We start from the raw sequence: 12,171 nt of genomic DNA, 5'->3' as shown, positions 1-12,171 counted from the left end.
CAGAAAGGAATAGATGAAAATTGGGAGGCGGCAATAGAGCACAACCCTGAAGCGTTTGCACGTGTTGTAAGTCGTACCTTCGCATTGTTTTCACCTCGAGCATTTTTGTTGTTTTTTGTGCTCATGTTTAACTCTTCCTTCCTGTAGGTCATGTTATATGGTGTTAGTACTTAAGTGCTCTTTCTACCTTTCAGGCTTTTGTTGACAGTGGAGCACAAACCACTTCTTATTGTCAAGGTAATTGCTCATACTTATTTCTTGATTCTCATCATTGTTAAAATCCTCTTAGTTCTTTGTCTTTCCTGCTGTCTCGACTAGTAGAAAATCACCATCTTTTATAAAGGGTCTTCTTTATGGATCAGTTTGTACATATATTGATGCATTGCTTGTGTCCTTATGTTACACTCAGGATGATGAGGAAAAAGGTGAAGAAGGAGAAGAAGAGGGCTTGAGTAAATATATAGGGAAGGAGTTCAAGAAGCTTCTGCAGTGTCATAGCCATTGTAAATAATTTATGCAAAAGTTTGTAAACAATTTATGTATCTCTCTACTATTTTGGTGAATGTATTATTTGAATATAATTGGATATGTATCTCTCTACTATTTTGGTGAATGTATTATTTGAATATAATTGGATTTGATATTGGAATATAATTAGATTGTGTATTATTTGAATATAATTGGATTTGATATTGGAATATAATTAGATTGTGTTGGATATGAATATAATTTTTTTATTCAATATTGTATACATGTACTCAAAGTAGATTATGTAAAAAAAAACTACTGTAGCATAGCATCCTAGACGGAAATTCCATCTAGGATGCTCAAATTCCATCTAGGATACTTTTTAAAAAAATTAAAAAAAATTAAAAAAATTAAAAAACATCAATTTTAGTCTAGAATGGGTATCCTAGATGGAAATTTCCGTCTAGGATACTCATCCTAGACGGAAATTTTTTCCGTCTAGAATGCTATATTCTAGACGGAAATTCCGTCTAGAATATTTCGTTTAGGATATATTCTTGATGGTTTTGAATTCTGTCTAAAATATTCCATCTAGGATCTATTCTAGATGGAATTTCCCTCTAGAATACTACATCCTAGACGGAAACTTCCTAGACGCATATTTTAGACAGAATTCCGTCTAGGATACTCATCCTAGACAGAATTCTGTGTATCCTAGACGGAAGTTTCCGTATAGGATGCCTCATTTTTTAGTAGTGCTTGTGTGTAAATTCCATCATTGTAATTACCAAGATATTTTTCCTTTTATAGCTATCTAGAATAGGAAATACAATTCATGATTGTTGTGATTAGTATCATTGATGTAAACCACTTACAGTAGAATTCATCTCAATTTTGTATTTAAACAGTGCCAATGAATGAGAAAAAGTCAAGGTGTTCATATCATTATTATTTCACCTTCACCAAGCTCTTTATGGTATCAGAGCCCTTATTTCTACGACATTGACCCTCTCCTGCCTCACAATGGTTACTGACTCTACCTTCTCTTCCTCCTCTTCTTCGATTTGCTCCTCTTTGTCGAGTATCGGGATTCGCCTTGATAACAACACCTCTTTTGGTTCCCCCTCGCCAAAAAATAGGATCCATCTTGATACTAACAACTACTTGTTATGGAAGACGAGATTCACACATCTTCTTTGTGATTATTGCATGCTCAGCCGTGTTGACAGTTTTTCTACTCTACCTCCTTCAACTCTATCATCGAGTGACCAAGACTCGACACCCAAACCTAATCCATCTTATATAAGAAATGGATGATACATGATCAACTTGCTCTTGTTATGGGTCTAGCCCAAGATAAGGCCCACATGAGGAGGTCTATATAAATTAGAATTCTATCTATAAGAAGTCTATATGGATTAGAACTCTATTTATAAGAGGATTTAGATGATCTATTTGAAATAGGAATAGGTTTGAAGAATTCTATATAAGAGAGACCTGAGATCAATTTTTATATGAATAATTTTTTGGGTGAACAGTACTTTGGTGCTACAGTAACCACGGTTTGCTACATTGTCGCGAGGAGAGAGATAAAAGTTTAGCTTTCGGATAGCTCGGGTGTCTAATTGTAGTGATTCAAAAGCCATTATCTTCAGAATGACGATGTCGTTAAGAGTACGGTGCTGATTTCTCCTTGGGAGTTGGAGATTTTAGGTGAGATATGCTTTAGGGTTTTGGTACCCTAGAGGTAACATTATATCTTTCTCTTGTAATTTAATCCTCAAGTTCAGGTGTAACTTAGAGGGATTGTACTCTTAATTTATAGTAAAATATTTCTTTCTAGATTGCCCCATGGACGTAGAAATGATTTTCCAAATCACGTTAAATCTTGGTGTTTGTTTGCTTATGATATTTTTCATTGGTGCCGTTATTCGTTTAGAGTTTAATTCTGCAGATTAATCTCCATAAAATCCCCAACAAGTGGTATCAGAGCCCTAGTTTGAGACGTGCTTTTGGATGGAAAAGATGGAGAGTTTTGGCATAATGATAAAATTAGATGGTTCCAATTGGTAAGTATAGAAATCCAAGATGGAAGATATTCTATATTGTATAGATTTACATGACCCTATTGAGGAAGATGAAGCCAAGCTAGAAAAAATGACTGATAAAGACTGGGCGAAACAACACAGGAAGGCGATCGGTTATATTTGGACGTGGATCGACGTTAGTGTGTTTCATCATGTATCAGGTGAGACTAATATGAAGTCTCTTTGGAAGAAGCTTGAGGATCTCTATGAGCAGAAGACTACAGGAAATAAGGCGTTTATTATGAGACGGTTGGTGAACTTAAAAAATTCAAAGAAGGAAGCAACATAGTAGGGCACTTGAATGAGTTTAAGAGTTTGATTAATCAGTTAGGTACCATGAAGATGACTATCGGTGATGAGCTATAGGCTTTATTGCTATTGGGATCTTTGACTGATAGTTGGGAGACACTGGTTGTGACAGTTAGTAACGCAGATCAAAATGGTGTGTTATCAATGAGTATGGTTACTAGAGATTTATTCAATGAGGAGACTCAGAGGAAGACTACAACATAGATAACTCATAGGCACTTGTCATGGAGATCAGGGGTAGGAGCAGGTACAGGGACTAGTCCAGTGGTCGTGGCACATCCAAGGGTAGGTCAAAGTCTAAAGAGAGAGGTTGTTTTTATTGTGGGAAGCCAGGTCATATCAAGAAGAATTGTTGGGTATTAAAGAAAGAGCAAGCTGGGAATAAAGATAAAAAGAAAGATAAGAAGAAGAAAGCTGATAATGACACTATAGCTACTTTTTCTGAGACCGATGTCATTCTCATTTGCAGGGAAGAAGACTGTATGTATGTTACAAGTTAGAATTCCGAGTGGATAGTGGATACAGGAGCTATATGTTATGCTACCTCCAATCGAGGCCTTTTCACATCGTATATAGTAGGTTTCTTTGGCAATATGAAGATGGGCAACACCAGTGTAGGGTGAAAATTTGATTCTTCCGAAGAAAGGAGTTTCGTTTGTATTTATAAGAAAGCTTATTACAAACTAATGAATCAAATGTTTACAACAGAAGCGGAGGGAAAGGCCCTCCTTGTTTAACGTGGGTTCCTCGGTGGCGATAGGACGCCTCGCTCGGTGCTCGTGCCGAGTCTGCTTCCCTTGGACGATCCGATCGAAGTTGCTGCCGGAGCCGGAGCTTCGGTTCTCAAAATGAGGGAGCCTTTGGCAAAGGTCCAGGTTCAACCTTTGGGAGATTAGCCAGCAGAATATGCAACGGCCAATCCCCCTCTTCATGCTGCTGAAGATGGGTTTTAGTAGGCAAGGGATGGCATGGGCCATCCCTTGATTCGTGGGATTTGACCACTGATGGAGGTGAGGGAGATAGCTTGACTGCTCCTTGAATTGGGATTTGACCACTGATGGAGGTGAGGGAGATAGCTTGACTGCTCCTTGAATTATGGGATGTGACCACACATTGTTTGGAGACGTCCTGCTGTTCATTCGCACCGTCAATGGTCATTCGAAGAGCTGTGCTCTGCATCACGCTACATAGGAGTGGGAAAGCCCCTCCTCGTATGCGTGACAACGGCTGTCAGATGCTTGCGTGGATCTGACCAACCACCGAGCGTTGGCGGCTCTCGTCCCTTCACCTGGACAACTGAGGTGAGCCGCATTTATGAGGGTGCAGGCTGTTTCGGCGCCTGTCCGCTCATTCGTACTGTGGACGGCCATCTGACGGGCCTGGAGTATTGTGCCCTCTCCCTTGATTTGTGGGATTTGACCACTGATGTAACTGTTCCCATACTCCAAGTGGGCAGTTGACAGTGAGCTGGCGAGTCTGCAGCTTGGGTCTGCAGGCGAGCTTAGGACTGCAGGCAGACTTGGGTCTGCAGGCGAGCTTGCAGGCGAGCTGAGTCTACAGGCGAGTTTGGGACTGCAGGCAGACTTGGGTCTGCAGGCGAGCTTGCAGGCGAACTGGGTCTCCAGGCGAGTTTGGGACTGCAGACGGACTTGGGTTTGCAGGCGAGCTAGCTTGGGACTGCAGGCGGACTTGGGTCTGCAGGCGAGCTAGCAGGCGAACTGGGTTTGCAGGCGAGCTCAGGTGCGCAGGCAGACTTGGGTCTGCAGGCGGATTTGGGACTGCAGGCGAATTTGAGTTGCAGGCGAGCTCCTGAGCATGGATTGAAGAATAGGCCGTAACTTTCAAACCGTAAGTCGGAATTGGACGAATTACATATGAAAATCGCCTATCTCGACGAGATGGAGCCATCCGAACCTAGTCGAAGGCTTCGGTTCGTTTTGCCAAATTCCTTACGGTTTGGGAGATATCTGCGTTTTCCCCTTTTTCGCTATTTCGGGTGAGGTTTTAGCAGTTTTGTTCTGAACTTCTCTGATAAGGATTTAAAGGCGATTTTTATTGCCTACAAAACCCCCTCCAAAGTTTTCAGACCTGAATCAGGCCGCATGGGGTCTGGAACACTTTGGATATGAAGTCCCGTAAAGTGATCCCTGCTCTTCACTCGCAGCTGATGATCGCCTTCTAGGATTTTGAGCAAACCCTCAGCTATCAACGGACTTGATTTGTCTTTACCAACTGCCGTTTGAGTTGGACTAGCCATGCTCTTGCCCTTAGCATGGTAAGTTGTCGAGGAGTCTCTCTTAGGCTCAATGCTAAAATTTCTCCTCTATCCTTAGCCTTTCGAGGCGTTTGGATTTAAGGGAGCAGTTTAACCTCGTATACCAGTCGGAGGGTAGGAGCAGTTTAGACTCATGCACCAGTTGGAGTGTAAGGGGGCAGTTTAGACTCATGCACCAGTTGGAGTCTAGGGGGGAAGCTTATCTTAGGGCAAAGATGAAGACGAACCCTGATTTGTCTTCTCTTGGGGCAAAGACGAACCCTGAAATAGCAGCACATCGCATAGTAGGCCACTATCAAACAACAACGCCTTTTATGGGAAAGACGGTGCTGGGAGAATCAAATCGTTCAGGGACGTATGAGTGTGACGATTGATTGGACAACATCATTTGCGGGAATGATGGTGTCGGCTATCAGAGGTAATCGTTAACATGATAGGGATTGCCGCGATCGGAGCGACTTTGAGGACCTACCATCCTTTTGAAGAGGATTGGTAAGTTGATTTTGTCAGAGGTGTAGTGTTAACATGACAGTGGGAGTTTATTGCGATTTGAGCAACTCTATGGACCTACCATCCTATTGAAGAGGACTGGTAAGTTGATTTGTCAGAGGTGACCGTTAACATGACAGTGGGGGTCCCGCCATCCTATTGAAGAGGATTGGCGGGGGATTGTGGCTTTGGTCCTAACTATCTGAAGGTTTGACCAATTGGGGGTTTGATGCAGCTCACCTGAACTGCTAGTCTCGCCTGTTTTGAGCGGTTCGCCATAACCGGGAACCTGGCTCAAGAGGTGGGGCTCGCCTAAACTGTTAAACTTGCCTGATTTGAGCGGTTCGCCGAAACTGGGAACCTGGCTCAAAGAGATGGGCTCGCCTAAACTGACTGGGAACCTGGCTCAAGAAGTGGAAGTGAAGGGAATAGTTTAACCTCTTATACCAGTTGGAGGATCAGAAGAAGCAGTTTATACTCGTGTACTTGTCGGAGTGTTAAGGGAGCAGTTTAAACTCATGCACCAGTTGGAGTGAAGGGGCAGTTTATACTCTTGCACCAGTTGGAGTAAAGGGGCAGTTTATACTCTTGCACCAGTTTGAGTATAGGGGGAAACTTGTCTTCTCTTAGGGCAAAGATGAAGACGAACCCTGATTTGTCTTCTCTTGGGGCAAAGACGAACCCTGAAATAGCAGCACATCGCATAGTAGGCCACTATCAAACAACAACGCCTTTTATGGGAAAGACGGTGCTGGGAGAATCAAATCGTTCAGGGACGTATGAGTGTGACGATTGATTGGACAACATCATTTGCGGGAATGATGGTGTCGGCTATCAGAGGTAATCGTTAACATGATAGGGATTGCCGCGATCGGAGCGACTTTGAGGACCTACCATCCTTTAGAAGAGGATTGGTAAGTTGATTTTGTTAGAGGTTTAATATTAACGTGACAGAGAATGTCGTGATTGGAACGACTTTGAGGACCCACCATCCTTTAGAAGAGGATTGGTAAGCAGATTGTCAGAGGTTTAATGTTAACATGACAGGGAATGTCGTGATTAGAACGACTTTAGTGGATCCGTCATCTCATTGGAGGAGATAGGCGAATTGAATGGGTTTGTCGTGATATGAACGACTTTGGTGATCCGCCCTCTCATTGGAGGAGATAGGTGAATTGAATGTATATGTCGTGATATGAACGACTCTGGTGGATCCGCCCTCTCATTGGAGGAGATAGGCGAATTAAATGTATATGTCGTGATATGAACGACTCTGGTGGATCCGCCTTCTCATTTGAGGAGATATGCGAATTGAATCCCACAAGAGGCTTTCGCCAGAGCGGGCAAAGCAGGAACAGTTTAGCCTCGTGTACTAGTTGGAGGTTTTGAGGGCCAGTTTAGACTCATGCACTCTTGGGAGTTTGTGAAGGAGCACTATGGGTAGTACTTCTTCAGGTACTTGCCGTTGATGGGCATCATGATCTTATCGCCGTTCGGTTTGACGAGGCGATAGGCACCGTTCGAGTAGACTGTCTCTACCACGAATGGTCCTTCCCATTTGGATTGGAATTTCCCCTTCTTCTTGGAAGTGAGGATCATTGGTCTACGGACGGATAGGACGAGCTCTCCTTCTTTGAAGGCTCGGCGCTTGACTTTCTTGTCGAAACTCTTGGCCATCCGAGCTTGGTAAAACTCAATGTGCTGCTGAGCTTCCAGTCGCTTGTCGTCCCATGCCTCGAGCTCTGCGAGTTGAAGTTGGTGATTTTCCTCAGTCGTCATCCCTGTCGCTAGGGTGACGCGAAGGGATGGAATCTGAATCTCTAATGGCAATACAGCTTCACAGCCGTATACCAACGAGTAAGGCGTGGTGCCAGTCGGTGTACGAACCGTCGTGCGATATGCCCACAGGCTCTCGCCTAGCTTTTCATTCCAGTCGCGCTTGCTAGTGGAAGTCAACTTGGTCAGGATCTTGATGATCGTCTTGTTGAAAGCTTCGGCCAGACCATTCGCTGAAGGGTTGTAGGCCGTGGACGAGAGGTTCTGTATCCGGAATTTGTCGCAGAACCTAGTGAAGGCATGGCTAACGAATTGCGTGCCATTGTCGTGAATGATACGCCGGGGTACGCCGTATCGGTAGATGACATGGTGCTTGATGAATTTGATCACGTCGCTAGTCTTGACTTCTCTTAAGGGGATGGCTTCTGCCCATTTAGAGAAATAGTCGGTGATCGCGAGGATGAAGCGATGGCCTTTCGCCGATGGTGGAGAAATTGGCCCAACTATGTCCATCCCCCATGCCTCGAAGGGCCAAGATGCCCTCGTCGGATGTAGATCCTCAGGAGGCTGGTGTATGTAGTTGGCGTGGATCTGGCATTCGTAACATCGCTTAGCATAAGCGACTGCATCAGTAACCATCCCAGGCCAGAAGTCATGTGCTTCGCGTATGGCTTCTTGCGCCTCCGCTTTTGAAAGACAGCGAAGTAGCAAGCCGTCGTATGACCTGCGATACAACGTTTTAGTGGTTGAATCGTAGTAGAACCGTGAGGCACGTCGTCGGACCGACTCTCGTTCCTTCGAATCCTCAGGCAACATGCCGTATAGGACATAATCGATGATCGGGAGACGCCAGTCTTCCTGATCTGGCTGACCCGAGGCTTGATGAGTGGCGTTTGCCTCTGGGACGTCTTTGGGTCGAAAGAGTTTTTGGCCGGCGACAGCGACCCGTTGGGTCGTTCCAGGAGGCTGGGCTAAGTTAGCTGCCAAGGATGCGAGAGCATCCGCATGGGTGTTCCTTGAACGGAGCACGTGCTCAATACGAAAGCTCTCGAATGACTCCACTAGTCTGACCACCGCTCGGTGGAGTGGGATAAGATCTTCATTCCTGACTTCATATTCGCCAGTCATTTGTTTGACAATGAGTTGCGAGTCGCCATAAGCCTCCAGATGCTTTATCCCGAGCTCTTTGGCTAACTCGAGCCCTATGAGTAACGCGTTGTACTCAGCTACGTTGTTGGTACATGGTTCCGTCAAGGAAAAGGCCCGGGGAAACACGTGACCATGCGGGGAGGTGAGGGCCACTCCCACTCCTGCAGAAATAGAGCCGCTCGCGCCTGCGCGGGACGCACCGTCGAAGAACATCTGCCACACCTCCGGCGACGAAGTCATATTGGCTTCGGGAGGTTCATCCGGCAGATGCTTTCACCCCCAGCGGGTGACTAGCCATGAGATCGCAGATGGCTTGTCCCTTGACTGATTTCTGCGGCATGAAATGAATATCGTATTGAGAGAGCAGAAGCGCCCACCTGGCCAGGCGCCAGTTTAACGCTGCGGGTTGTGTCATGAAGACCCGAATGGGATTCATCTGGGAGATGACATGGATGGTTTGGCCAACCAGGTAGTGCCGCATCTTTTGGATAGCGAACACCAAGGCTAGGCATTCCTTTTCGACCATTGGGTACCGTTGCTCGGCGCCCTGCAAGGTTCTGTTTAGGTAGTAGATACCTTGCTCGTGGCCTGCATCGTCATTCTGAGCCAAGAGGGCACCCAGAGAATGTTCCATAGCCCGTATGTATATGAGGAATGGCCTTCCTGAGATTGGCGCCGCAAGGACAGGCGGATTTGAGAGATAAGCTTTGATCTCCTCAAAAGCCTTTTGGCATGGCTCATCCCAGACGAAGGAGGTACCTTTCTTCATCAGCTTAGAGAAGGGTTGGCACTTGCCCGAGAGATTCGAGATGAATCTTCGGATATAAGCCAGTCGTCCTTGAAGGCCTCTCAGCTCTTTAAGATTTCGGGGTGGTTGGAGCTCTTGAATAGCTCGCACCTTGTCTGGATCAATTCGGATCCCTTTCGTCGTGACGACGAAACCGAGGAATTTACCGCTAGACATTCCCAAGAATGACTTGGTAGGATTCATCTTGAGCTGATGAGTCCTCATGAGTTCGAACATAGCCTTCAAGTCTTGGAGGTGATCCTCCTTATGGCGACTCTTCACGACCAAGTCGTCCACATAGCATTCGACCGTCTTTCGCAAATGATCTCGAAAGATCATGCTCATGGCTCGTTGGTAGGTTGCGCCAGCGTTCTTGAGTCCGAACGGCATGACGGTATAGCAGTACACCCCCATGGGGGTCCTGAATGCAGTGTGCTTCTCGTCTTCGGGGTGCATTTTGATTTGGTTGTACCCCGAGAAGCCGTCCATGAAGGACATCCTCTCGAATCCGCACGTATTGTCAATGATGACATCCGTGATGGGCAGAGGGAATTCGTCTTTAGGGCATGCGGCGTTGAGGTTCCTAAAGTCGATGCAGATGCGGATCTTGCCGTTCTTCTTCAAGACTGGAACAATATTCGCCACCCAGTCGGGGTGTTGCTCCTCTCTGATGAAGCCGGATTCGATCAGCTTTTTTACTTCAGATTCGATCGCCTCCATGATTTGGGGGCGGAACCGCCTCTGCTGTTGTTTGACTGGCTTGGCGTCAGGGTTGATGTTGAGGCGATGCGTGGCGACCCGCGGATCCAGGCCAGGCATATCCTCGTAATTCCAGGCGAAGACGTCAATGTATTCCCGTACGAGGGCGATGAGATCCTCTTTTTCTTGAGGAGGCAGACTGCCGCTGATGAATATGGGTTTGGGATTCGCCTCGGTACCCATGTTCACCTGGAGGACTTCGTCTTCAGTTGGTGGTTCGCGCTGTTCGAAGCGACTGTTCCACTGGGCGCTAACATGGCGATCCCATGTCTCGTCGTAAAGTGGAAGTTGTTCGTCCTCCGCCATTCCGGCGGGATCTACTGTAGCCATGTTGACTGTAAGGCCATCGAACAGATCCCTTACGCTGACTTCGGAGTCCCAGGCCGAGGTTGTTGACGACTGATCTCCTGAACATGCGTAATCGGAATTCTCGTCGACGTAAAAACAACACTCCGATGAGGAGGAGGAGTAGCCTAAGCCTCTCCTAGTCCTGTTGAAGTAATTTGAGGGCTTCCCTTTGGGGACGTAGGCGGGTTTGATGACCGTCTTGCGTCCTTGGCTGTAATTCAGGCCCTCCAAGCGAGTTAGGTCGTACCCCATGTTGCTCATTATGCGTTTCGCCACTCGACTGTATTGCGAGAACTGGGGCGCTGGGTCTTCGTCCTCAGATTCGTCCCATAGCGTGCGTAGGGGACGATCGATTCGACCGAAGATGATGTCTTTTCGATACCTCTTCCGTGCTGGCACGACGAATACAGCTCGCGATGGCTCGATCAGTCGCGTCTTGAAGACGTATGACGAACATACCGGCAAGTGTAGAGAAGACTCACTGTAGAGTGTCGACCATAGGTTATTAGGTGCGTCATCTTCGGACGAGGAGCAAGACGACAAATAAGCAAGGTCGGATTTTTCATTCATGATAAGCTTCTCTGCCTGAACGGCGTTGGTTACATGGTGACTCTCGTAACCAATTACAATTGACTCAAAGTCGTTCAGAATTAAGCTGTCACCGTATTCAGGCTCGCTGTCCGCCTCATTACCACTCTCCAGTTCTTCCACTGGTGGCTGTTCGGGGTCCTGGTACAGCAGAGAATCCGCGAAGTAGTTCTCGACTCCTTTAAAGGGATGTTTGTCGGCCACTACCGTTCTTACTCGCTCGTAGTCGTCCACATACTTCAAACATTGGTGTAGTGTGGATGGAACGATCCGGTTGCCATGAATCCACGGACGCCCCAGGAGTATGTTGTAGGAGGGTTCAGCATCGATAACGTAGCACGTCACCTCTGTCTTCATGTCGCCTATCCGACATTTCAGGCGGATTTTGCCGAGTGGCCGAGTCCCAGTGGCGTTGAAGCCGAAGATGGTAGTCGAGGTCGAGGCTAGGCGCTTCGACGGTATCCCCAAATGCTTGATTAGCTTCAGGGGCACGATGCTCAGCGCGGACCCCGGGTCAACCTGGATCCGCTCCACTTTCGCCGAGCCGACGTATCCCGTGAAGTACAGCGGCCGGTCGTGGGACGTGTTCTTGATGAGCATGTCCTCGGGGGTGAAAGTGATGCAGGGGATCTGTCTCTCGGAGACTTGGCAGCAAGTTGTACAGCCCTGTTCGATCTCCGTTTCTTTTGAGAAATGGGTCGAGAACGCCTCTGCGTCAGCCAACGCCTCTTGTAAGGCTTCCCGGGTAGGCCTAGACAACCGGAGGAGGTCGTACACGGTGATTCGCGCGGGTATGCTTTTCAATTGCGCGAGCACGTTGAACCGGTAAGGCTGGCGGCTTGAACTGGGCTCATCTGGATTGGGAGGGACTGCTGCGGCCGGCCTCGCGGGAGGTCCTGCTGGGTTTTCCGCCCTCACGGGATATTGTTTCGCAAACTCCTTTCCGTCTCTCGTGGCGAAGACGTTGGTGTCTTCTTCAGAGTCGGTTAAGGCAGTCATCGCCGCGTCGTCTGTATCCAGGATGGCGGTGACAACGTTGCAATATTTCCTCTTAGCCTCCTTGGAAGGCTGTGCGGTCCACTGCTCGTCGTCGAGGAGGTCCGGATGGACCCACATCACTTGCCCTGATGGCAGAG

The 12,171-nt window shown here is 47.2% G+C and overlaps 1 long non-coding RNA gene across 1 annotated transcript; it reads left to right on the top strand.

Moving 5' to 3' along the window:
• Positions 1 to 7,585, top strand: LOC109843059. Its single transcript, XR_002247495.1, has 4 exons — positions 1 to 66; positions 148 to 160; positions 3,374 to 3,379; positions 7,575 to 7,585. It is a non-coding gene; the product is annotated as an uncharacterized LOC109843059 (long non-coding RNA).

The sequence above is a fragment of the Asparagus officinalis genome, chromosome 1 (assembly GCF_001876935.1).
Source record: "Asparagus officinalis chromosome 1, Aspof.V1, whole genome shotgun sequence".
NCBI classification, from domain to species: domain Eukaryota; kingdom Viridiplantae; phylum Streptophyta; class Magnoliopsida; order Asparagales; family Asparagaceae; genus Asparagus; species Asparagus officinalis.
The sequence above is the reverse complement of the archived record's forward strand: the minus strand, read 5'-3'. Positions and strand labels throughout refer to the sequence as shown.